This window comes from Bombus bifarius, unplaced genomic scaffold (assembly GCF_011952205.1).
Source record: "Bombus bifarius isolate JDL3187 unplaced genomic scaffold, Bbif_JDL3187 scf7180000009125, whole genome shotgun sequence".
NCBI classification, from domain to species: domain Eukaryota; kingdom Metazoa; phylum Arthropoda; class Insecta; order Hymenoptera; family Apidae; genus Bombus; species Bombus bifarius.
Window position 1 is genome coordinate 5,522,975 of NW_022884914.1, and position 27,263 is coordinate 5,550,237.

At 39.1% G+C, this 27,263-nt stretch overlaps 1 long non-coding RNA gene across 2 annotated transcripts in view; it reads right to left on the minus strand.

Moving 5' to 3' along the window:
• The window catches only part of LOC117213703, a 91,730-nt gene extending 64,843 nt beyond the window's left edge, over nt 1-26,887 (minus strand). For both annotated transcript variants that reach the window (XR_004488705.1, XR_004488706.1), the window contains exon 1: nt 26,844-26,887. This is a non-coding gene — a long non-coding RNA (uncharacterized LOC117213703). The remainder of the gene's footprint in view (nt 1-26,843) is intronic.
• Nucleotides 26,888-27,263: the final 376 nt, after the last annotated feature.

Consider the following 27,263-nt stretch of genomic DNA (forward strand, 5'->3'; position numbering starts at 1 on the left):
ACATAAAGGTTAACAAGATGCTTAGTGTTAAATAATTACATTAACATGGGAGGATTTTAAATAAGAAACATCAAAAAATAATATCCCATCATAAAATCTTCACATAGAATCAAATTTACATCGCAGAAAAAACACGCAACAAAATTCAAAAGATCCTTGGACATATTTGTTGGTCGAAAAAATAATTGTCCTGGGGCGGTGCAAAGGGATAAAATTTCCAGTTCGATGGAGACTTCTTCGCAAAAAAACCATGTCTTGTATCAATTCTTGACACACGCGTCATAAATTCGTCAGCACGGAAATACAGCCACAATGCGAGGCAGCAACAAAGTATCGGGAACTCAGAACGTTCGAATATGTGAAATTTTCATCGAACTCCGTGACCGGAACGTTGGGGCGCAGAGATCGAACGAACCATTCAACGAACAATTCATTTCTCACTTGCAACGCACCGACCTTCGCTTTTGCGCGATAGACTATTTCGCGACGAATCTATGCAACGCTTGAACAACTTCGAATTTTATCGGCGCATCCTAGGTAGGTGTGCGTGAGCATACGAAAGAGGGAGCATAGATAAATGTAGTTCGAAGAGAATTAAAAGAGAATGATATAAGAAAAATGTTGATGGAAAAAAAGCCTTTCAAAACGCCTTCAGCGAAATGAATTTCACGTGGAAATACACCGCAGTCTCTGACCCGACCACCGATCCTTCTTATATTTGCTCGTGTTTACGCTCGCCGAAGCAACAATCCGATATTACCTCGTCGAATGCCAACCTGAATTGTACGTTATTAAATAAGCGTTTCAAGAATGATTTCGTTGCGAAACATTTTTCGTTTCCTTGTTTTTTTTTTTTTTTTTTGGTGATGAATCGGTTTGATTGCGAGTTTGAATATTATTTAGAGAATTACACGATTGAACTCTGGACGATCAAGTTCAATGTAGATGGCGTTAAGAAGGAATTTGAGAAAAGTTTGATGCTTTGATATTTTTAACAGTACAATTATTTGAGAGGTTCTTTAAATCAGTTGAATATTAAATTGCAAGATGAATACCTGATTTTTACTCTAATTTAATGTTGATAGCTAAAGAGACTTTACGATCGAATTTTTATTTTTACGTCGATTCACTCGACAAATCTTAGCTGCGTTTATTAAATAGCTCGTTTCTAAACAAGTAGCGCGGCAGTTTCCTCGCGGTAACATCGTTCGCGATGTTCTTGAACCGATCTTGCGAGGTAATGGATTCCGTCAAACGCAGGCAGTTGCCGGATACAAAATGGACCGATAATTTTGTTGGACGCGTTCAATCACCGAAATCCAATTGAAAATTCAACTCGGCTAAGAAAATTTAATTACACCACGCACCGGATGGCTAATCTTTTCCACATTTAAAACGAGCGAATCAAACGTGAAGGAAAGAAGAAGGAAAGAGAGAAAAGCAAATGGAACGAAAATAAACCCAGGAAACCGATCAGAATAGAAGAAGGAAGAGAGAAGGAGAAAAGGGAAAAAGGCGAAAAAGAAGAAAATGGCCTACGATGATCCATTTAATTTCACATGGGACACGATAAAAACACTGTTTGATAGGATGGGAAAGTTAACCCATCGTTCCTTCCTCCTTCGTCCGGGTCTCTACGTTCGGCCACGTTTTCAGATGGAATCCGAATCCTGACATTTGCATCCGGCATTTTACGTCTTGTTTTGCATAAAACAGCCGACAGTATCAGGCTTTCCTCAATCCAGATAATGGATTCTCCGCTCTCCACCCTTCTTTCCAACGAATTTAACGCGGCCCTCCATTGTCCCCACAGGGTCTGGTGTGCCGACGGTGGCTCGTAAAATGCTAATTTGCGGCGGCTACCCGCACGAATGGATCAGATCGGTTAGCACGAGTGGATAAAAATCGTTGGAATACCAATCGAGGAAATCCTTGAAAACGCTCCCGGCCTGCTACCGGCTTTGCTTCGATCGATTTCCCTTTTTGGTCCGTGTACAAATCACGTTCCCGTGTGGTACACAGGTGCGCCTGCGAAAGGTATGAACTCTCTCCATCCCTTGTTCAACTGTATCACACTTTCTTTCGGTTATTTCTCTTTCTCTTCTTTTGTGTTGCACTTGTTCGCGCCATTTACAGGCATGTTGCGAATCGGCACTGTCCCCGAGTACGATATATTCCAAACAACACGCTGGATTGACATTAGATATCAGCTAGGCTGGTCACGCAACTAATCGTGGTCATGACGCTACGAACCTGCTGGAAAGTAAATTTTAATCGTGGCACAAGCCTCTTGTTTCCCGATTGCTAATTCACCTGGAACTACAGATTCATTTTTTGTTAAGTATCTGATTCTGTCGTAGATCATCTTACCGCATTGTAGTTGCTATAGCAGTTCTGTCAAAATTTTCCTTGCCATTACGAAAATTGTCGTTCTGTAGCTTCTCGTTCTGTCAGAGAGTCTTTAATAATTCGGCAACAGAATTTACGATAGGTCTAGGTATTCCCCGCACCATTTTGCTGCCTATCACATCTTCGCGATATTCCCAGGGTTGTGTTTAACCCTTTCGTAATGTATATACGGAAAGCGCAGAGCTCTATTCTATATATCAGCTATATTGGTGTATTATGCTCTGCCATGTAATATGCGTTATTGACATTGGTTGCACGATCGATGCTCGTTGCTTTGTGAAACGTGACAAGAACAAGCCAGGAAGTTGCCATCTATCAATAACGAAATATCCGATAATTCTCTATTCAAGATGCAAGAAAGAAAATTGTGATATTTTGATTTAAATGTTAATTACGATGGTTCGTAGTGAAAGGCTTAACTTTACCACACTGCCATTCGTTTAACGTCTTACGTCGAAAAGAAAAACACAATAGCCAACCGTCTCGTGAAGAGTCGATTCATCCTAAAGAATAAATAAAGATGAAGCTATACTTCCTTACTATACTTCCATTGATCCTATCACCGAGGCCGGTATCAAAGGTTACCAGTATTAACGGCTATTCCAGAATTATTACAAGCCTTCGTTGCTCTATCTAATTATCGAGTTGTTATCCAGCCATATCCCGTAGGGAATAGCAAGAAAATAAAGATGAGGCTGTAGGTACAATATTCTCGGTACACGGTATTGCAAGAAATCTATATCCTTCCTCTTTCTGCTTCTCTCCTTTCCGATCCTGGTTACTCAATAAAAGAGTTTATCGAGGCATCATTTAGAAGATAAAATAGAAAAGCTCAATTCTCCTCTCCCCGTGACGTCACGCCGTTAACTCAATATCGTTCGTCGATTGGAGGCTCAGCCAGGCTTCGTGAAACAAAGTGGAAAGGTTAAGGACGAAGGAACAGGAAGGGAACGCAGCGAAGCATATTTTATGGCAATCAAAAGTTCTTCGATAAAATCTCCCCGATCGTAAACGATGTAACGACGCGGCCTCGAAAATTTATTGCAGATTAGTTTGGTACATGCGCAAACTGTACGCTCGAGTAGGAGCTAAATCCATTACAACGGCCAGTGTGTACAACGCACGCACAATCCGGGACCGACACGCACTGTCCACGATACAAAATGATCGAAAACGTTCGCCGTTATCCTCTATACAGGGTGTCTACTTTGAAAGACGAGAAAAGATCTATCGATTTGTTCTTTAGTTATTTTTTCTTCTGTTTCATTCGCTCAACAAAGACACGCTTCATTGAATTAGAAGAGTATGTGTAAATACTTTTTGTAGCCGCTGTATTTATCAATTACAGATATCACCGCAAGTCACTGAAAAATCTTAATATACAGGGTGGTTGGAAACTGGTGGTACAAGCGGAAAGGGGGTGATTCTACGCGAAAAAAGAAGTCGAAAATATAGAACAAAAATTTTTCGTTTGAGGCTTTGTTTTCGAGAAAATCGACTTTGAATTTTCGCTCGGTACGCGTGCACTTTATCACGTCTCGTTATAACGGATCTCACTGTAGATCGTTGTCTCGATGGAAAAATTAAAAAAAAAATAAAAAAAAATGTTCTATATTTTCGACTTCTTTTTTCGCGTAGAATCACCCCCTTTCCGCTTGTACCACCAGTCCCCAACCACCCTGTATATATATAATTAGAAATTTACAATTTGTTCTCCATTAACACTGCTGTAGCGATATATATAAAATATAAACTATAATGCTTGATTCGTAATAAAGCGTGAAGATGCTTTTGTATGATAGTACGAACTATAGATATGTACGTGTCGCTTCTTTGGATAAGTTTCCATTATTTCTCGTAATTTTCCCTCGTTGAAGCGTGTCCATAGTAATCCAAGATGAATATTGGAACGATGAAAAGAATGAATAAATACAATAAAGCTCGATTGTAAACGGTCACTGTGACATACAGTGGTTAAAATTTCGAGACAAAGGAAACGTTTGTAGATGTATAATTGGTGCAGCGATGAAAATACATCTCGTTCTTTTTTATTGTTGTTCGTTGATAACTGTCATCTTAATAGAATCTGGATTTTTACTTATTTGCAATTATTTCGAGATAAAATTTAAAGTCAGTTTTAAAGATATAACATTACATAGAACTGACAAAAGAATACAGAAATAAATTTACCTTTTGCCCTTCGTAATGTGAAATCGTTCAAAGATATATAAGATTATGTAAACTCGAAGTAACGAAGCAACAGGTTCATGCAAGATAACGAAACGCCTCGGCTAGAAATAACGAAGAAAAATATTGAATTGTTTCTCTACCACTTTATTAGCGTAACGCTCGTTTCGAGACACCCTCTACATGCATAAACGAACAAAGGCACCATCGTCGAAAAAGGGACATTGTTAGGACACGGTTGTTGGAACGTCGTGACTAAATACCATTTCCAATTCGATCCCCTTGTTCCTTTTGTTTCTCCGACCATGTATCGTGTTTCCAATTTACAACTAAAATCCCTCTCACTCCGTCCTCTGCCTTCGTTCTCGACCAACTCGATCAAACCAAAAGAACCCCCTTCACAAAAAAAAAGGAAGAAAAAAGAGGGAGATAGAAAACAGAATTACAAATAATAAAAGTGACAAGAAACGAGACAGGAAGACCCAAAAACGCAGCAGAAAAGCTCTATTTCCCCAAATCCCCAAATCGAACGTGTACATTGGACTCCGTTTCATTTGGGATTGCTGTTTGACGCTATAAAGTTAAGAACAGATGCTTCCTTATGAATCACTCAAAATCAGTATCATTTATATATAGCGAAACCTAATGTTTACTAATGTATACAAGAATAATTCATTAAGCGCCAGGTTATTCATAAGTCATACGTTCTCTCGAATGCAAAGTTTCATGATTGATTTATGAAAGATTCTTTAATTCTTTCATTGATCCAGAAATCTTTATGAAACTAAGTCTTGTACGTCGGTTCGAAAAGTGGCATCGCAATCATTCATCAAATTTTTACGTACAGGTTTATTTTATACATTATACAAGACAAAATTTACTAACTCGACTACAGCAGTTCAGCGATTACACTTGAATTTCCTAATTCTTTCAACATCGTCACCTTCGATGTTCAGTATTCTGGTATTTTAAGTTCTACTCCAACTCTTATTCTCAAACTACACGAGTTACATTTTGCTCTATGCTGAGAATCAGATAAAGTGATACGAAGAACGCAACAAACGACCTGAAAAATGGTAAAAAGTCTGATTTCTGTGGGGGTTAAGGTGCAAGCGCGTAGCAATGAACGCCGGCATCGCGGTGTTTGCAAGGCAGATTACACGCACCTAGTGTCGGTCGTCCGCGGCGCGGGCCTCCTCGTAAATATTCATTTAATCTGATCTAATCTATACGAACATATTCTGCGCCTCGTGTAATTGTCGGCGAGATTGCAAATCGATATCTAAATGGGCTGGCCTGCCCCTCCAGATATTGTACTTTACCGGACGGCTATTGGACGAGCGTGTTCCTCCTGCTGTGGCCACCCTTCCGAGGCGTCCTTCGCTACCAAGTGACTACCAACTTACGTGGCTCCTGTATCTAACTACCCTGTCGCCCCAACTTTCGATAGCCTGTGTGTGCTTTCCAACCGACCGGCAAATCAATCCGTTGAATAACACGATTCTACCCTTTTCTGCCTGCCGCCCCTATCTCGATTAAGCGGGTTTGTTACGGTACTTGTCCGAGTTCGCGTCTCAAGGTGTTGATTGACGGTGTCTGAGGGAAGCTATGGGTAAGTATGACTTGGAAAACTCGTAACCGATGGTATTCAGTTTGTGGAAATCTTGGTTTGATGAGGTTCGGTGGGTTGCGGTTGGTGAAAGAGGTATTATACAGGGAATGCTGCGGTGGATGAGGTATATGTACAGAAAGATATAGGTTCGGCTTGTGCGTTGAGGATTAATTGTTTTTGGGGTAAAGTGGGTATTAAATGGTCTGTATAAGCATAGACCCTGTGACGGGAGCAGAAATGTTTCTTACTAAGGTTTCTAGTTATGAGATCTTCTAGGGCTTGAGAAATTACGATATACCCATTAAAGCAGCCAATGAAATGCAAATTTATTGTCCTCTCGAAAAATCACAAAAACCATTAAATACAGATAACGTTTCAGATAACGTTACAGTCTTTTATCCACCGCCTATCAGTTTTCGACAAGTTGACACGCCCAAAATGCGGATTCTCCCGTTTCACAACGAGCGACGTATAAACGCATTTTCGTTCTGTTATTTGATAGTGTCGCGTTACAAGTACCTACAACAGTTCATTAAGGCTTTTTTTACTTATTCGCCACGAGCAAGTAATAAAAAACGTATTATTTGCGGGAAAGAACGGTCATGACGGAGAAAAATAAACAGTCGTTACGCGTGCACGAAGCGCCGTAAATCCCGACGCTCAATTTCATTCAATATTTACATCGTCGAAATGAAGCAAAACGACGACGTGGGGGAATGAAAAAAAAAAACAACCGCGGGAAAAGAAATATTCACCGCTTGGGCACGAAAATGCGGGAAAGGTGAAAAACAACGGGATGACGAGACAATTAATCTCGCAGCGTTACTTCGAGCGAATCCAGAAGCGCCTATAGGCCGTTTCAAAGAGCACGAAATTAAACTTCCGCGGACGTGTTCCACGACCGTGAAAAATAACGCCAGTTGGCCGAAACATTTGCATTCGCTTCGCATTTGCGTCGGATTTTCAACGAACAAAAAGCTAAGATATTAATATTTTTTGTAATATTTGTGGTACACACGAGACAACCGACAAAACTAGTTAAACTATTTCGTCTTAATAATTATCGATTGTAACGTGGTATACGCGTCATGTTTCGCGGGGGAGACTAGTGCGATAGTGAATATGAAATGCACCCCGTGTTATGTTGTAAATTATGGTGGTGCGTTACGTGGAGAAACAAAATTGGCTCGACGCGTGTATGTAAATTTAGCTACGTTTCAGGTGTTTCGTGGGTTGCAATGATCTTGGGGTTGCTGCTGGGGTTTGAGAGATTCGTTTGTGATACTAGCTGCGGAAATGCAACTTTCGAACTATTTCTTCGTAACAGGCGGAAGATATTAATTTAATTTGTTAGTTTACTTTGTAGAGTAATTATGGAGATATACAGAATTTCAAATTGTATGAAAATCTGTTACTTCATATTCATATATGAATTTCGTTGTATCGTATTCTCATACAATATCATGTTACAGTATAGTTATTTAGTACGCTAATGCAGCGCTTGAAAAATGCATAATTATCTTATTCGAACACGAAGAGAATACTGAGTGTATCGACATAATTAAAAAAAATTACCGCCGGTACTCTACACGCATTAATAATTGATAAGTATCATCATTACGATACCTCGCGTATTATGCGCAATTTTGACGAATAAACGAAAACTTTCATTTTCCATTGCCCTGTTTTTTACACAAACCAGCAGCGTCAGTGACGATCATGAAAAATTCGGAAAATGAAATGAGCAACGATCGAAATTCGACCAAAGGGAATTTCATCGAGGTAAATTTATCACTTTCGATATTTCGATATTTCGCGTATACCGGACGCGGTGTGGTGTTTTGATGTGGTTCGAACGTTATTACTCGTCGTACTGTTTATTAACCGTCACTGCGTTAATCAATTATCGCATAGTTGCCCTCAACCTGATGAAATCGAAACGACGAATCGTGCAAAGTTACTTTCGACGTTTAACACGCCTTTATTTTTCCACGGTCGCTCTACAATTTCTGTTTGTAGTACGACACTGCAGACGGTATCACTGCCAAATGATATTCAAGTTCGAATCTGGAACGACAAACGTTGGAATACTCTGTTTTATACCAACTAAATTAATCGGCGACCTGTAAATTAATTACAGCTTGGCCAACAGTACGATACTTTGTTAATTAGTTATCTTCCGTGGAGCAGAAAACGTGATCGTTGATTTGTACAGGGCGAATGCGATCAAAGTTCTTGCGGAAACGTTTCTGTGATACCACTTGGTGGTTCGTAATGGTTCGTGCAAACGAAGAGATGTTTAAATCTATCGCGTGCATCCGCTAAATGCGTTGCGTGTAATTTAACAATGAGAAACGAATGAAAAACGACTATGAAATTTTCTTGAAAACACTTAGATAATGAACTTGAAATTATTTAGAAAAGACCTTGAGATACCTAAAAAATTCCTTAATATAGTCGTTACCTTAAAGAACAAAGCTTGAAAGAACTTTAAGATCAGACGATTTCATCTTGTAAAAAGATAGAATATTAAAATTATTCGTAGACATTTTTATCAATTTGTGTTATATTCCAGATTGTTCCAGAAAAATTAAAAAGTTCTTCCTGATTGCAACTTTTCAACGAGTTGCTTCGACAGAAACAATTACAGAGAACATTGTTAAATCAAATAAAATGATTTTACACCTTGCTTTGCCTACCGTTGATTAATCGTTTGTATCGAGACTTCAGTAACTGTTGACGAGAAACTCGATTCTTTTTCAAGTTGCTTTGAAATAAATCGCAATGGGAACAGACTCTCTATCGATCGAGACGCGATTTCATTCTTGTCTGCTCTTTAGTTATCGGGTTTAATCAATGAACAAGATTAGAGATGCACGACTGCACTGAGAAAACTTCAGATGTAACGATTCGAATCGCGCTAATTTTTGTTGTTATATCCTAAATTGCGATCGATGATAAACACTTTGTGGAATCTTTCAGATTAAAAGAAAGGGAACGGAGAGTTGGAGTTGAATTAAAATGCTTCAGCAGAATATTAATTTTTCCAATTCCAGTGAACTGATATAGACATACTTTGTATTCTTTTCATGAATATAAAAGCGTCATACCTTCTTAAATTCATTACAATTTACAAGCTGTACAGACAACAGCGTATACTCGTGTAACAATTTTTCCGTACTTCTACAGTAAAATATTATCTCGTATGTATACAAATTAAAACGTTAACGAAAGCGTCAGATTAAAATTATTCGCAGGCAAATAGTAATATTTCATTTAGATACTAACAAAAAGTTTTGCATAATTCTCTTGCTTGAATAGGAACGTTCTTCAAACTGATAACAATGTACTCATTCTGATTTACATACAATGGGAGTACTATTTTTATCATATCGTGTATCTTCTATCATATCATATCGTTCTTCTAATCAAATTAACATTCGATACTTTTGAAGTGCTTTGTTTTAAATCGTAAATATGCGAACAAATTCAAATGTAATCCAAATTACCACCTACGGGCTACAACAATTAATAACTAAAACACCTTTAGACAATATGAAATGTAATATCTCCAGGTCTGTGACAACAGTTAATTAGACCAAAATCTTCAGGGATTTCAATGCATAAGAACCGAAGCAAACAGGGCGATTCTCAACCAACTTTTACACACTATTACCTCCCAGCCATATTCGTAATCTCTCCATTCAAAGCTGTCGCCTGCAATTACCAAGCTCCCCAGCACTCGAACAATTACAATTCACAAATTTGTCTCTATTCAGCAAAAATCGGTTTTCCTTTCGCTGTCGTTCTCGTAGCATACCCTGCGCCTGCGAGATGTTGCGAGAAACAACCTTGTTGGAGGCCAGATAAGTGAATCCTTGAGCGACAAAACTCGCGTTCATTTCGATGCATCGAGCTGGTAGTACGTGACCCCAGGCAATGAGCATTTTGACTTGTTACAAAGACGGGCCAACAAAATTGGCTTCTATCCACGAGCAACGTCGTCGTCATCGGCGTGGGTCTCAGCTCGCTGATGAGACTCGCGCGTCGTTCCTGTGAACTACCAAACCCCTTTCCACCGATGCCAACGCGTCGAATTCCCGTGAACCGAGTACCCGCAAAGGCAAGCTTTCCGGAATGAAAGCGACGCTGCACCGGTGTGTGCAGGCTTTCAAATATCGCGTACCGGAGCCCGAAACCAAAGCGAGATGTCGCGGCAAACTGTGCAACGCGACCACCCGTTCCCGTCTCTTCTGTAATAATAATGCCAGCGGGAGCAGTTGCCGTGAGATATTTCGGATGTAAATCGTTCAAGTTCCCGCGACGATAGCGAACGACGACGCGTATACCACCGTCGTTTCCGCTGGAAATACTTCTACTTTTATTACTACTGTGCACTCGCTAGCGTTCAGTAATATCACCGCGTTTTGTCAGAAATAAAACGCGCGATGTAATAGTAATGGGGAAGTTATGATTTTGGTCATGAGGCGGCTGATGGAGATATGGTGAAATTGGTATTTCGATTTGATGAATAACTATAATTGATTTGATATTATAGTTATTCGTATTATAGTTCAGCGATACAGTTATTGAACGAGGTAGGGAAATTGATTATATTTTTGGAAATCACAGTCTATCCATTCTAAGAAATAGAAAAATCTATATGACTTCCATTGTCTTTGTGTTTTTAACATGTTATAACGTTTTATATAAACAGATTGCTAACTATGATCAGAGGTTAATAAACAGACTTCTTGAAGAGTTGATTCTTATAACAGTGACGGTTAATTGATTTAATTGATTTATATAGGTCATTTCTTCCTTGATGGCTCTGATTGCAAATTCATTCGACGAAGTTATCTTTAATTAACTATTTAAAATAAAGAACGAAGTATAACTTGGTTCGTTTGAGAAAAGTTGCACCTCTCAAATCAGATAAATAGATAAGGAGCTTTCTCCCCGTAAAGATAAAATTTCAAATAATTGTGACAACTGTGTTTAAAAATCAATTCAATCACGTCAGTACAGGACTTAGCAGCGACATGCTTACGTTTAATCGGACTCGTGCCAAATTAAGCCTGGATCGCGCGAATTCGTGGAAAAGAACAGCTGGAAAAAAACGAGCGGACGTAGGACGAACGTTTGCATAGCGTAAACAGCGATAATACGATTAGATATGGAAACTATCGGGACGTTTATTTGATCGGGGCAGCCAACAAAAAGTCGAACTTGTGACAGCTGTTTAAACATGACACGCTGTTAACCTGCGCCCAAGTGCAAACCAGAAATCTAGAAGTTCCCTTGTCGCGTGGAAATCGTGAGCTGTATCTACAATGGCCAGTTATCATTCATGTTATCTGTGGTGTGTCGTTATTCCGAACCATTAACGCGAAGTGTTCAGATACATCTGCTAGCTCTTTTTATCTCTTTTAATAACGAAAACGAAATATATTAGGTTTCATTAGAAAGTTCAGTCGCTTTTCTGTTCTTTTAATACGTTTTAACAACCAGGTTAATTCCTGGCTATTTTTCATTAGTTAAATTGAAATTGCTCGGTAGCGTAAAATTAAAAACCTCAATCATGCCGACGGTGGAACATTCGATTTGCATTCTCCGCTCTCATTTTGTATCCGAAGTGCATCGAATGCAAATTCCTCCGCATACAACACATTCTCCTCTCTACAGATTACCCGTGCACAACGATAACAACAATAAAGGAGCCACCAAGGTCCATGATAAATCGTACGGTATTGTTTCGCCACAGCTTCCTATTTGAAAAGACAAAAAAATCCTATCGTTATATCAACGTCCGACTCTAAGGCCGTGCAAAATCTGCACAATTTTACGGTAATGGATTTGCGAATCACGTAGCCGATCATTTCTCTAATGCATTCGATACCAGTAGCCAATACACATACCTAACTTGTATCGTTAACCTCGATTCGAGGCTTTTAGGAGAACCTCTCTTTCCCTTCCAATTCGTACATTCTCGATGTAAAGCGACGATATTTTTTCAGCGTTCGTTCCTTAAAAATCTGCGTGTTAAATAAAACTGAAATATCTGATCGTTACCTGATATTAGAACGAAACAACCAGTCAATTTGTACTTTTGTTCTCATCTTTTTCTATAAAAATTATTTGAATTTATAACGGCACATTTATTTAAGCTCTCGGCGATATTTCACGAAAAATACGAACGAACGCTTTTTCTTCTTTCATTACGTATTTTTTCGAGAGATTTGTCCGTGCATTCTGAGAGAGGAGCAGTTAACCACTAGTATTTTAGCATTAATTTTAGCGGACATCGATTTCCACGCGTATGATGTTTTTTTTAAGGAGTTCCATAGAAAGCTCACCAGTTAAAATTGAAACAATATTCATACCTGACAGAGCTTTCGAATGCCTCGTGAAACTGAAATATTTTACTCATGCGACATATTAATTTTAATTAAAACCATCTTTCCCTCTTCCCCTTTATTTTTACATTTCAGTAGGAATCCGTTCGGAAGTTCGAACCCGAATGCCGTATTGATTTTTTTTTTTTTGGCACACAGCAATGTTAAATCGTAATTAAAATATGTCGCTGTTAGTGACTATTAACACGAATAATTGTCTCGTATTACATCGTTCGACAGTCTTTTTGTGCATGTATGATAACATTTTATCATCTGCGACAGTTTAAATTCATGCAATATTTATTTCGACGCGCGACAACCTGGCCTGAATTAAAACGCGTTGTCGTCGCTCAACTACTAATATCGATAAATGACACGCATTATTTCATTGAAAGTAATTCTTTCACGTGCAGGACATCGATTTAACAATGCTTCCGTTTAAACTGTACCCGGTATTTGTTTCACCGATCATCAAGTGCAAATACAATTAAAACGCGAAGCTATCGACGAATATATAGGTTAATATCAATGAACACTTCGTATGCTGCTCGAAACTCAAAAGGAGCATTCGTTACTATTTCAAACAGCTATCGTTACTCGTACTCAAGTAGCACTTACGTTTTCCCAAGTTTCATTTTACGTAATTTCACGGCGAGTAAAAACGTATCGTAGCCAATCGATAAATAACACGCGTTATGCCATTTGGAAAGACTTTTATGAAAATTGGCAATTTATTGCTGTCGGAGAAATGTTTGTTGTTTGAAGTACGCGGCAGAAAAGAATTTAATTAACTTGCGCAGTTTCCAATAAATGATTTGTAGCACGATTTATGATTTGTTTCAACGGGTAGAAAATTACCTTGTAATTATCATTTCAGTGAGTTTTTCATTTTTCATTTCATTTCCAATTCCAGTTTGTAAATCCTTTCACGTTGCATTTACAGTTTAATTATTACTATGTACAGGATGTTCTCGTAAAGCGCCATTTCGCAACCACGCATCGTTTAAATCTCCCGCGATATTTATTTTTCCGAACGCCGAGTGACAAACGCAATCAGGACACGTTACCATCGGTAAACCAGTAATATCAACAAATACCTCGTGTTATCTTATTCGAAGTAACGCAATTTACCACGTCTATCTAGCAATGTCAATTACTGAAGCAGCGCGTCAATCCTCGCCAAGAATAACAACACGTCACTGCGCATCAAGTGCGACTTACCACGTTTCATCGAATCACCTGCGCTTGCATCGAATGAAATTTTTTAACTTTTTGATGAAAAATATCGTTCGTGACGATAATCAAAGATTCTATGTTTGGTAAACTGTTTGTAGAGATGATAGGACAACCGAAACGTGTTCGACTATACGTATTGTTGTATCCTATTAAATGTCAGATCAACTCAGCAGAATTCGATGCCCGACTACAAAGGATCTAGGTCAGCGAAGTCACTTGTTCTTCGCTGAGAGGTTCGAGAGTATCGTACTTTACGAAGATTATACAAAGGCAGAATTTCTGTCGATGAATGATCATCTGTCTAATATATGCTCAATGTGAATGCGAAGCCTAACGAGATTCGTTTATTGAATGTATCGAGTTGCAGAGTGAAATCCTCGGCGAATCGCCTTATCGATTACGATGTCTCTTTTATGCCCCTTATTATCCGTTTATGCGGCTTTTTTCTGAAGCAATACGATTAATAGGAATATTAAATAAAATTAAAGCCGATTTATCAAGAAATACTTTGAAACTATTCGACGTGTTCGCAAAAGCCACAGCAAGATACTCAACAAGGCCAGACATCTTTAGGTATGCTGTCTGATCCCTGGAATGACCTACCTGGAAATTCCTGGAAGGAATTCGCTCGTAGAAAAAAGGATTAACGAGAAATAGCAAACCGTTAAGACATTCTTCGCTTTTGCAGCCGATATTACGTTTAAAACACTTTTTTTTAAGGAACAGAATGCTTTCTCTTATTATTCGATGAATTCCAACTCATAAACATTTATTTGCAGTTTTAATGAAACTGCAGAACTCAGTAATATTTAGAAAATTTAATATCGCGAAACGTTTTCACAAACCTAAATATGTTGACAACTTGGAAACATTCCACTCTATCTGTAGGCGTTCCGAAATTACTAAATTTGAAATAATAACTCTAACTCTATTTATCTCGTACATAAGTGATTATGTGTTACCCCAAAGTTAAACAATTCGATCGATTTGACATACTTACGACTTGTCAGAAAAATAAGCCTCCACTTCAAATTGCCATCATGTTAACAAGAAGCCAATAGACATTCAATTATTCACGATTCCACCTGTTATTTCACAAAGACAAACCTGTCGTTATCTTTGATACTCGCGTAATCCTGAACAGGTCAGATGTATTTCACCATAGTCGAAATATCGAACACGAAATTAGCAGAATGGTTATGGCGCGTGTGCGTCTTCCAGAATACGACGAATAAAATGGCTATATCGGTAAGAACATGGTGGCGTAGCGCCCTTCAGGATACCAATCTCGCGACCCTTTATCACGACCAAGTATCACCGTAACGATTTATTGTGTCGTAGGGCTCTGCTTAAGATAAACAGATCTAGAGATCGCGTGTTTGATGTCGGTCCAATAAAACGGCAATCCCTAGACCAGCTGAATCAGTTACAAAGTTCGTTTTTAACTTGGAACGACGAAACGACACGCGAGCCCAAGCTTAATAGCTTTCGCGGATTGTGTACACTCGCAGATTTTCAAATTTCTACGACGGATCTATTATTTATAAACTTGAACTTCGGCAATAACTTCCTCTGAAATCGCGTCTGCTTTAGATTTAAACGGTTAGCGTAATTTTTTAAAATTATATTTCATTGAAATTTTGTAGCTTTCGAATTAAAAAGTATCAAACGTTTGGTCTCCAGTCAAGAAGGCAATTTTAGTATTGGAGTTTTAACGCATTCGACAAAATTAAATATAAATAACATTGTTTTATTAAAAAACACTCTGCATATAGAATTATCTTTCCGTGTAGTTGACTTCTATTTCGTTTTCATCTAACAATACAAAAGGATTTCACAGTGAACTTCAATAATATAGCAGAAGAATCCAATTTCCTGCAAAATGTTCCGATCACATATGTATCTCCATTGTACGCTGATATGATAACGGGATCGATCTAAATGATCCAGCATGTCATAGATCACAGCGGCATATCGACACATTTGTAGAGTCTTTCCTGCGTCGATCGAAAGACCGAAGGAGTCGATTATCAACGACTTCCAAAGAATCTCAAACAAGGATAAGAAGGTTTCGTTGTAACACCGATCTTTCTCTCATCGTGAATGGATCATTAATCATTCAGCTTGCTAATGGTCATCGAGACTAGATCGAAGCAACGCGGTGCATGAACTCCTCCAGCAGGAGCAGGATACTGTAGAGATGCGCGCACGTATCGCAAAGAGTAGATCGCAAAAGGCTCCTTTCAAGGAGACCTCCCAATTCTTCTACGAGCGAACACGCAAAGGGTGGTGGACGCCGGTTAACTCTATCCTTTGATCGAATTCCACCACACGGAAACAGCAGAGATAGGACAGCGTTATCGTACGTGCCACCGAAAAGGTGGATAAGGATGATAAAGACGCTGAAACCTAATCGCACACGACGATGAGTAGCGTCGAGGATATTCTGTGGCATCGTGTATACGTATACACACGAACCGAAAGAAAGCCGATGAAGCATTCTGTGCAGGATGACGCATATAGAGGGTACGGATCGAAGGAAGGAAACCGGAAGGAACGAAGCGGTCTATGTGTGTCGTTGGTGTTCGCGTTTATTGGTAGCAGATAGGCTGATGCGTCGGATCATTAGGGAAAGGGCGAACCTTTTAAATAGACGAAAAGTTGCCAAGGTGTGTATTGTGCTTCGAGCTGGCAAGATTCGGGCTGGCATGCTTCGAACACGAAGAAAAAGCTCGAGGAGGCAGGGGAACGACGGAGAAAACAGGTCGGGCAAGTGCGCGTGCGATCGAGCAAGGGTAGATGGTGAACTTTTTTGTTCTGTTGATAGGGGATGAAAAATGGAGAGTCACGGAGAGCTCGATTAGAAACAAGAATATGAATCGGCCACCCCCTCGATCGTCAATATTCATAGGACGTAGTCAGGGCGTTGTTACTTAGGCACCTCGGCTATTTAGAAAAGAAAAGCTGGCCGCGAAATGAGGGGATGATGCCACGCCGCTTCCCTTCGGACGGGAGCCAAGGTATTCTCCATCCATCGGTAAAGCGTTTAACGACCTAGAAGTCGAGAGTCTGCAAGATTCGCGAATCGACACGCTCGAATAATTAGAGAGAGAGATAATTAGAAGAGGTTAGTGAAAAAAAAGCTGTATCCGAGAGGCTTGGACGGAGAACAATGGATCTTTGGTAATTAAACGGCGAGCCTTCTGTTCGCCGTTTCTTCGATTAAATACGATGATATGAAAATGGAAGAAAGATGGAGAGCTATTGACACGTGCGACCGTACAAGATTTGTCGTAAAGGTCGCATATAAATTGAAAACCACGATCGATTCGGGAACTTTGAAGGAGAAAATCACCAGGAATAATTGGAACAGACTCGCTAAATGATAACCCGGTCAACGTTATCGTTGGGAATCCGCTCGAACTGCAATTAACACTTTCCAATTGCCCATTCGAATGTGCATTATGCCGAAATTAACGAATTCGTAGCTTCTCACCGACTCGTTCATGCGAATAATTCGCTTCGGTTTGTTTGCGCTTGCAAACCGACGAGCTCGAACATCCTAATTTTATAATAGCTAGCAAGTTCGTGTCATTATTCTAGGCGAATATCCACGAAGTAACGCAGTGAACCGCGTTTCCTTCCGTATTTCATATTCTTGCTGAATTTCTCAAACTGTTAGGCGATATTGGAATAACGTAAGAGGAATTTTTACACGTGCATAGGCTGAAATGAAAGTCGTTTGTCCCGGTTATATGGTTTCTGTAAACTTATACACGGCGTCATGTTACCGAAAGTATACTCATTCGGGAGTGTTTCAATTACCCAGTGAAGTAGATGCTCGGGTAATTCAAATTTGTGAAAATGGAAATTGATATCGTAGGGGCGAAGTAAAGAACTGTAATGACGATTATATCTAAAAAAAAAGGTACTGTCATTTGTTTCGTCTAAAAGTTTTAATAACGGTATTATACACACTACGTTCTATTCGCAGAAATACGTTCTAAAAATGAAGATAACCACTTACATCTTGGCATTCAAAAAATATCTGTCAATGTTATGTCAGTTTCTATCTATGTACGTATTTCATACGTGATTCCTAATACGTTCAAGACATATGATCCAGCGTACGAGGCATTTAATCTTACGAAACGTACATAACGCATAAATTATTCATGTTAATTCTAAACATTATGTTTAAAGATATTATAGAAAAAGATCAAACTATAAATGAAGCAGTTTTACGGCCAATCAATATAGCAAAGTAATCAGTTAACTAGATTTGTTACAAATGAAATTAGTTGAAATGCAACCGCAACAACTTCTTTCCTGCCATCATACCTGGAACTCGTTTTTCATCATAAAACAAAGGGATCTAAAACACAGAGGAAAATTCCAGCGTCCTTATTGTCGGGAAACTTTTCGACGACACCTACTGCAGGCAGAACGTCCTTCCTTGTAAAGTTGCCAGTTTTTGTCGACTGGCTACGTTTCACGTTGAAACTTACGGAAGCCACGAGCAAGTCGCGGACTGATGAATTATTGTACATTAGCGGAGAACGTCGCTTTGTCCGGGAATAGTAGCGTACAAAGTTAAAGACTGTGCGAATTTTGTATTCCAGGAGGTAGAATTGTTGCGAAAAATAACAGGTCACGAAATTATGAATGGCCGGTTGAGCTCACTGAATAAACGAACGAGCCTTGAAATTTACAAGTTTCCGCCACTATCGCGCGCGCCATTGTCACCGGGTGTTTCGAATTTTCACCGATTCATCGAAATAAGTCGATCCCGTGATTCAATTGCCGCCACCGTAATAAATATCGATGATGAAATTTTCGAAGGGAAATTAACTTTATCTCGATGAAAGCGAGAAATTATTAGCGCGCGTGAAAATTTCCTAAAGTAAAATTAATGCCGATTCGACCGGACGGTAGTGAAAAATTGTCAATGGCCAAAGAAATTTTTAAAGCGATATTAATATCCATCCAGAATCGTCGGAGTACGAAAAATTGTCAGTAGCCAAAGAAATTTTCAAAGCAAAATTAATTTCACCCGACCCACTCTCGACGTTCGAAGCGAAAAATCGCTTGGCCACGGAATCGAGTCGTGAGTAATGTGACTCGCGTATAAAATCCGTGCCAATTTTCGACCGGATTTCCTAGAGGAGCTGTATGGAAAGCTGAATGGCTGACGCGCGTTGATTGCATGCCTTATAACTGTAAGAAAGGATACATCGTTCACACGGATACGCACTTACCCTTCTGCAGTGAGTTACGTTCTCTCACGAATAAACAACTATACTCGCAGAGATTTCTCAACGGGTCCCTTGCGCTCTCTGTGTCCGCCTCGTATAAATCGTCGGGTAACATTCTTCGTCTCTGCCTGCCGCACCATCTAACTTATTCCTGCATGCTTGCGGTGTACAGTTTGATGTAAACGATCAAACATTCACAGGATGAAATGAAGGCAAACGAGCTCGTCGTCCTGCTACTATATACATATACGTATATAGGTTTGTTTCTTATTTGAACATGCAATGGAGTTGGTAGCGATAATACTGATATTGCCTGTCAATGAATATTGATAGTTCGAATAGTGGATGCTTGATTGTCGATAACGATATTTGTAGATACAGGGAAGAAGTAGGACGTAAGTCGTGTTAGGTGTAATATATCAATGGAAATGGACTCGGGTATTCAGAAAGTGCAACATCATTCGTCTTTGTAACAAGTATAGTATCCGATAACGTCGAGATTCGGTAGTATTAAGAAATCAAAGACAAAGGTGGAGTATTTATTCTTAGATACTTATCAATGTCTGCATATTGCATTATATAATTATTGGTCAAACACATAGAATTTTTGTATTGATAAAGATACAAATTTTTCTTAGAGACAATGCCGGGTGAAATTTCACTAAGGTTGTCAATAATCTAATTAGCCTAGCGATGATTGAGGTTCATAGATGGAAATATAATTTTTGTATGACAGGACAGGTAATCAAAAGCGTGAAATTGATAACCACAGAACGTTTTTGAATTTTGTCATTAGATTGTCGATAAGATACGATGGAAACATCGTATCGGTCAATATTAGGATACCAGCATAGGTCGACTGATATTGCGGCATCTGGAACTATATATCTCCCCTAGTTATCAAACGTTTGAAGATTTAGTGGCGTCAGAGGGGTTATCGCTTCTAATCGCGAACACAATTTAAGGCTCGTCGATATGGTGAACGTTACGCCAGATTCACCAGACGTCCTTGAATTCAATAGCGTTGGAAATGTTACATCTGTATGTAATCAATGGATCAATCGATGTAAAGCTGGAGTGCGCAACGTGTGTGAATTTAGTATGGTTTTACCACTCGTAATCGGTATATTTGATAACGTCACGTGTAGAGCAGTGAGTAGATGTGGAACATCTTTGGTTTCAATGACGTTAGAAGTACTAAATCTAAAGCGATGCACAGTTGCTAGAATTACGTTTGATTTTATAGCATTTCGAGTATTATCGCCAGATGGATAATTTTAATATTATCCACGACCATTAAAAAATTCGCTCGATAATAAAATTGTAATTATCAGAAACAATCGTCCACGATTCGCTTAATACACACACACACATACATACATACACATATATGGTCGAACAGGAAATCACAGTTGATTGCAGCCGCACGAAAGAGAAACGGCGTTCTCCGGAAACGAGCGATAAGAAACTGGTTCCTTCATCTCTGATCCTACCGATTTACCGTCAAAGAGTTTATTTCTTCCAACTCGGCGACGGATCTATCGCACTTCCTTAATTGTATCGGTAGGATCAGAAAGGACGAAGAGGAAAGCGAGAACACGCTCGAAGCTTACCAAGGAAACGCGGCAGCTCGCGGATATTTTTCCACCAACGCGGCAAGTTCATTTTCAGCTGGGTCACGTGCTTGCCTCGAATGGCGGGCAAAGAAAGGAAAATCCCGAGCCTCGGGGCTCGTAAAATTTCGTGCGGACCCAGCCAGCTGCTGGTAGATTAAACGCTTTTTATCCGAAACTAATCCAGTATGCAGAATCGAATTAAAATTGTCCTCTCTTGGATATCATTTACGGTCCCGCTGAGGTTTTTCCAGTTTTCGATGCTGCGATATTTCGCGAAAATTGCGGAGAAATTTATTTCATGAACCTTTCCGGCGTGAATGCCCCTGTGACCTCACTGCTACTGTCATTTGTTTCTAAAAGTAGAAGATGCCTGTGACTTTGTGTTACTTTTCTTAGATTCAAAGATCGATATACGTATATTTTTACAAATCATATTAGATTTCGTTTTATTTTTATTCGCGTTAATTGTAGTAACTGTGTCGACGAGAAAGAAGAATATCTATCATGAATATACAATACGAATATCGAATTATTTTCTCCTTTGAGAGTGAATATGAAGATAAACGTAACGAATATCTGTACTTTGTAGAATTTCAGCGCAAAAAATTTGTTCAACGGTATAACGCTAACTGATTTAATACAAAGCACGCATGTAGGTATAATCAGTGTCTACATTAATAGCGATGCTTTAAATAAATATCTTTCCAAATAAATATCTACAAACTACATTCTAACATCGTTTTTCATTCTGTACAGATGAATGAAGTTTACGATTTTTCACTTGCATATACTCGAATACAACATTCTAAAATTCCAAATAATTATAACTATATTTTATCCTTCATTCTGCATAAATTTATGTGCAGACATTTTTAATATACCTACCTAGCAGCTCATTAGGGAAAATACATCATGTTTCTCGTAAATATAATAAACCATTTGTACGAACTAAATTACTTAATCAACGTAAAAACAAGGATATACAGAATTCAGTTAAAAATTCTATTTAAGAGTCTACTACAACTCTGTAAAAATTCTTGTAGACCAGCTACACTAAACTAATGTTCTTTCGCGGTGTTAATCTCCGCTAAAAGGAACTATAACGCCGCTCAATTACCGTTCAAGAGAATGTTTTCAGGCTGGTGTAAGATACTTAAACATGTTCAAAGACTTGCGGAAATTTCACCAACCCGTTTCCGGCTCCTCGTGAGTCTCGTCTTTCGTGTTAGAGCAGAAGTTAATCTAAAAAGCGAAGAAGCAGACGTTCCGCCGCGCCGGCCAATACACGTTGTCGTGTTCTTTCGAGAGACACGAGAGAGCTTAAAAATGGCAGCCAAATACTCGTATATCTTGACCGTGCAGACGGTTAAAAATATTCTCAACCCGAGTAAAAATACAAGCCCCTTACACGCTACAGTGGTTGAGCAGGTTTATTGACAATGCTGTTGTCTTCTACAACGAAAACGAGCTCAGTATATTCCTGTAATGAAATATAACAGCGCAAGCTTGTCTGGATCAGGATTAAACCATATGAATAATTGCAACAGCGTGAAAAGTTCCGTTTGTGTGATATTTCGATCGCGATAAATCAAATATTTAACTTGACGATTGTTAAATCAGTAGATGAATAATTCTGATAAAACGATTACTAAACGTAGACATTCTGTTTCCTTCAATGTAATATATATTTCATCATATGAAAAAAAATATCCGTATATTTTTCAAATTAATTAATGTTACGATGTGTTGATTTCCCAAAAAGACGATAAACGCTACTTTAGCTTATCAGCTTGTCAACATACACGTTTCTCACTCATACACGGTGCTACTATAAATCAATCAAAGTTTTTGGACGCATACACGCGGTCCAGTTACTGAAATCACCCTGTATATAATTATTTCCTGACATAAGTTATTGTTCGTAATAGCAGCACTCAAGTAACAAACGAAAAAATGGAGTAACGAAGAGGAAAAACTGTATAAGAACCAGATTCCTCGTAAGAATTAGACAGGTATTTCGCGTGGTATCGTGACCGAAGCAATTTGCATCGTAATGAAAGTCAATTACAGCGCGTTCCATAAATCACGAACGCGTACACGCCACTGGTCGTCGCCGGATTTTGTGTATATCGTTCGGTACTTGTAGATTTAGGAGAGTTTCGCGGTCCCGTCGCGCTGGAACCGCGCAACTTCCATTCCAACTAGCGCGCACAACGTCGAATCCGCGTGGCGAGCGTTCCAGTCTATCTAAATTTATTTCCATAAACGGCGTAAGTCGTCCGAGCTGTTCGATCGTGACCGTCTGTCGGTTTCAAAGAGAACTTGGCGGTTCGAGAAGTTTTATTGGGGATGGTGTTCAGTATCTGGACAAAAGAGAGACAAAGTTTCCTAATCCGCAAGGATCCGCGAGAAAGTTTAACCGTTTTTTTTCCTCCCGTTGTACGATTACTTTGCATTCATTTCCGTTGATTACGGGAACTTATTTGCTTGCAGCCAGAGAGAATGAAAAGAGAAGAAGCTTCGTATACTTTGTTTGCTGGTTTATCGCTGAAAGAATACTTTTATCTCGGTATTTTATTTGAGAAAATTTCTAGATGCTTACTTTGATAATTATAACAGTGTCGGATTAAAACTTAAGGAGAAATTGAGTATTAAGATTGTAAAAGTTGCAATTTAAAACAATATAAGAGGAAAGATAATACGAAGTAATACTATACTACAATATTACATGTAAAGCAAGCGAATATGAAATCTTTGAATTATCGGTTTGTTATTTTATTGAAAGAATTATGTAAATTGCGTTACCCTTACTCACGTTTTCGCATAGCAAGCTCGAAGTTCGAAACGGTGCGAAATCCAAACGCGGTGTGTCGTATTTTATCTTCGCGTCGTAAAATCTAGAAAAAGTCGACCAAACTGTGGAAACTTTTAGTTGCTTGTTCAGTGCTTCGCGGAGCGAAAAGAAGTCATCAATACGTTCTTTTACCTCAAGTTCGCTATTCAAAAACCAGATGCCTCCAAAAACTTAAGCAGTTTATCCAACGTGATTATCTTAAGTCATATACGAAGTTAACATTGAAAAACTATAGAGGAACGAAAGAACAAAAGAAAACTAAAACTCTATTTTCAGTCTGCTATAGAATCATTTAGTTTGCCATGAAGGATAGCAAGCATTAATTATTCTCCGATATCGTGTTATTATCCATAGCAAAATACCTTCGATTTTCATAAAACATACGTTATTTTCATCTATGTCCTTAATCGTGGTAAAACCATCTTTTACCATTCAATATTCTTCCCCAAAAGCAAAATACACGTAGTTCCCTCCATCAGAGCTCGTTCACTAAGCTTAGAAAATAAATCCGCTATTTTTGTTACCGGAAAGCGCACGAGGGAGACCGCTTAAGGAGATTACTCGTCTCAAAGTAATTCAAAATAAAACGAAGAAACCGGCCGAGGCAAATAGCGGACGGACGATTAAATGCTTCAAGACGTTACATCACCTTTTTTCCAACTTTCAACAGGGATGAAATTAACCTTGCCCTGCTTCTCAGCGTGGAACTTTTTCTTTCGATTCATTAAAACTTCAAGGCTCGGGCATGTTGTATGATAACGCCGTGAAACGGCGGTTCGGCGGATCTTCCGGCCAGAAAAGGGGAGAGAAGGCCAGAAAACGGAACGAGTTGCTTTCTTTCCCTCTCTCTTTCTCTCTCTGTATTTTTTCTGCTTGTGTGTGTAACTGTTTGTGTGTGTGTTTTAAGCCCACCCTCCGATCTCTCCTTGTGCGCCAAATTCACGAAACAGGACGTGCGATAGCCTGGTTCGCCTGGCTCTTCGGTACTTTTTCCAGCGTAGCAAGACGATTTAATAAAGGGAGCGGAAACATCGCAGTTCTTGCAAGCTGGAACGGATTGAAGCTCGAGTGGCTTATTTCTCCACCAGCCATACTATTTTACTCGAAATTTCCTCCTTTGCGTGCCGAGTGGCCCGTGCCTCGGCACGACAAGATATAAGCGAGGCAATTAGCCGCGTTAAGATAAACAATATCGTGATGATTTTTTATAAAGGAAAAGGAGATAGAGACACGTATCCACAATTTTATTGAGAAGGGAAACGTACTCTGCGGTACTTGTGTCCGATCTAAAACGTACTTTGCAACCAATACTGTTGTAAATTTGTGAACTGATATAATTGATAATATATCCAAGGTATAACATTTCACTGTAGTATCATATGAGAAAATTGAAACGTGGTCCTCATTAAAACATTCTTCTTATCACTTCGATATTTTGCAGAGAGTCTTCCCATTTCCTATACAGGGTGAGCCAAAAGTTATATCCAAGCGTGGATGAAAAAATAAAAAAGAAAATATAGAATAAAATCTTTTTCATCGAAGCTTAGCTTCCGAGAAATTCAAGTTTGAATATTAAGTAATTAAGAAAATTAAGTGTACTTGAACTTGATTAATCACCGGCTGAATATGACTAAATATTATATATGACACTATCCTAGATGCGAAAATAATTGCAAAGTGAAGAATACAATTTTTCCATTTAAGGTATCATTTCCAAAAGATTGAATTTATACATGTTTAGTCGTGAATCTGCCTAGTAGTCGCGTATGATAGATTTTCAAATTTATTTTTCTCTGAAATAAAGCACCTTGTGAAAAAATGTTATTCTACACTTTCGAGTTATCCTCATACGTAGAATGATTTCCTGTTGATCATTTAGTCCTGTCCAGTCCGAAATTAACCATGTTCGAGTATACCTGATAAATTTTTAAATTTGATTTTCTCAAAAACTAAGCTCCGGGCGGGAAGATTTTATCTTACACTTAGTTCCTGTCTTTTCATGAAGAATCACCACGTGCCCTTTTATGCATAATTTTCGGCCGCAGCCTGTATAATCCAACTCATACAAATTCAATGAGCAACGATATAAATATCCCAAAATTTAAATAATATAGCGATATATAATTAAAAAAAAGATAGTTAAACTCGAATCCAACGTAAGGGAACAATAGACATCGTTCGAGTCTTATATTTCTGTCCAGTCAGAGAGATACACGAAACGCCTGTCTGCGTCGCGGTAAAAGGCAACAAAAGTATTTGCAGCGATGACCGAGCAATCTGAATGGGTTCGTTGCCGGTTAACCGAATGGCCGCACGAGAACGGCGCGGCGCGGCGTGGCGCCGACGTTTTTTTACCAAATAATTAGACGAAAACGGTGAACACGAACGGCGAGAGCGCATTTAGGACGAGGCCTTCACCTGACAAATCGGTTCCGCGAGGTTTCTCGTGAAAACAGGCCTCGTTACAGAATCAAGTCTACGATTTTTTAATTCTACTCTTTCGCCTCGCGAAAGTTTATATCTTTATTTTAGATGCAACAAAAGTAAGATCCTAGCCTGTGGCGGAACTTCAAAGCAACAGAGAGTGGAAGGAGGAGAGAGAAACAGGAAGGAAAAGTTGGATTTTTAGGTTTGTTAGCCATGGTCCATTAAAAATTAATAAATTTCAACCAACCGACACAGCAGCCCTGAAGCACCGCACGAGTGGAGAAATCTGCTTCAACTATAATTAACGAGCTAAATAAAAAGCTCTTTCGGATCGGAGATTTTCATTTCAATCTCGTTTCCTTTGTTTTCTGTATTTTTCCCATTTCTGTTTTATTTTTACCAGACTTCCAGATTCGCTATATTTTGCCAGACCTCCTATTTTTTCTGTTTTCATCATAAAAATGGCAGAGTTGCTTCAACTCGCTCACAGCATGCCGTTTAATTTCTAGTACTCTCGACTGTAAATAATTAGTATTGCCAGCTGGCCGGGTCGGTGAAAAATTAATTTCTTCCATCGTCCATAGTAATAATCGCGAGATAGCTGTCACGTGACCTTTCTATGGTCGTGAGTGATATCGTTTCGAATCAAAATGGAAAATCCGAACCGGAGACGCGTACATCTGAGAAAAGAAACTGTACGGGGTCTCAGCAGGAACAACCGCCTCGGTTTGAAAACGGCGAGAATCGTACATCTAAAGTGAGTCACAGCACGTTTCTTTGAAAGCGCTGTCATTAGGCTACGTAAGCACATCAGAGACGCACACAGACTCGTTAATGATCACTCGGTCTTACCTCGAAAATCTCGATCTTCCTGTTCCTCATGGGATGGAAATCTGAAACAGAAGATGTTACAAGTTTTTAAATTGGTTCTGTAAGACAGCAAGCTGCAGTTTTACCTATTTTGCATAAAAAACGGTTTATGATTTCGGTTTCACAGCAGGAATAAGCCTGCTGTGACTAAATGCCTCCCTAAAAGTCTACACAATAATAAACGTTTCCACAAATTTGAATCACTACTCTCATTAACGATCCAACTTCTAATAGTCTTTTTTTACGTTTTCCATCATTCGATTCGCCGTTAGCCGAACCATAGCAAACAGTTGCAAGAACGAAGAAAGGAACCGCACGAGCCAGAGCTTCTGGCCTGGAGGCACGAGCCACTCGAATCGCATACGCCGGCTTAATTATGGCGAACCCGTACATGTGCAGCGG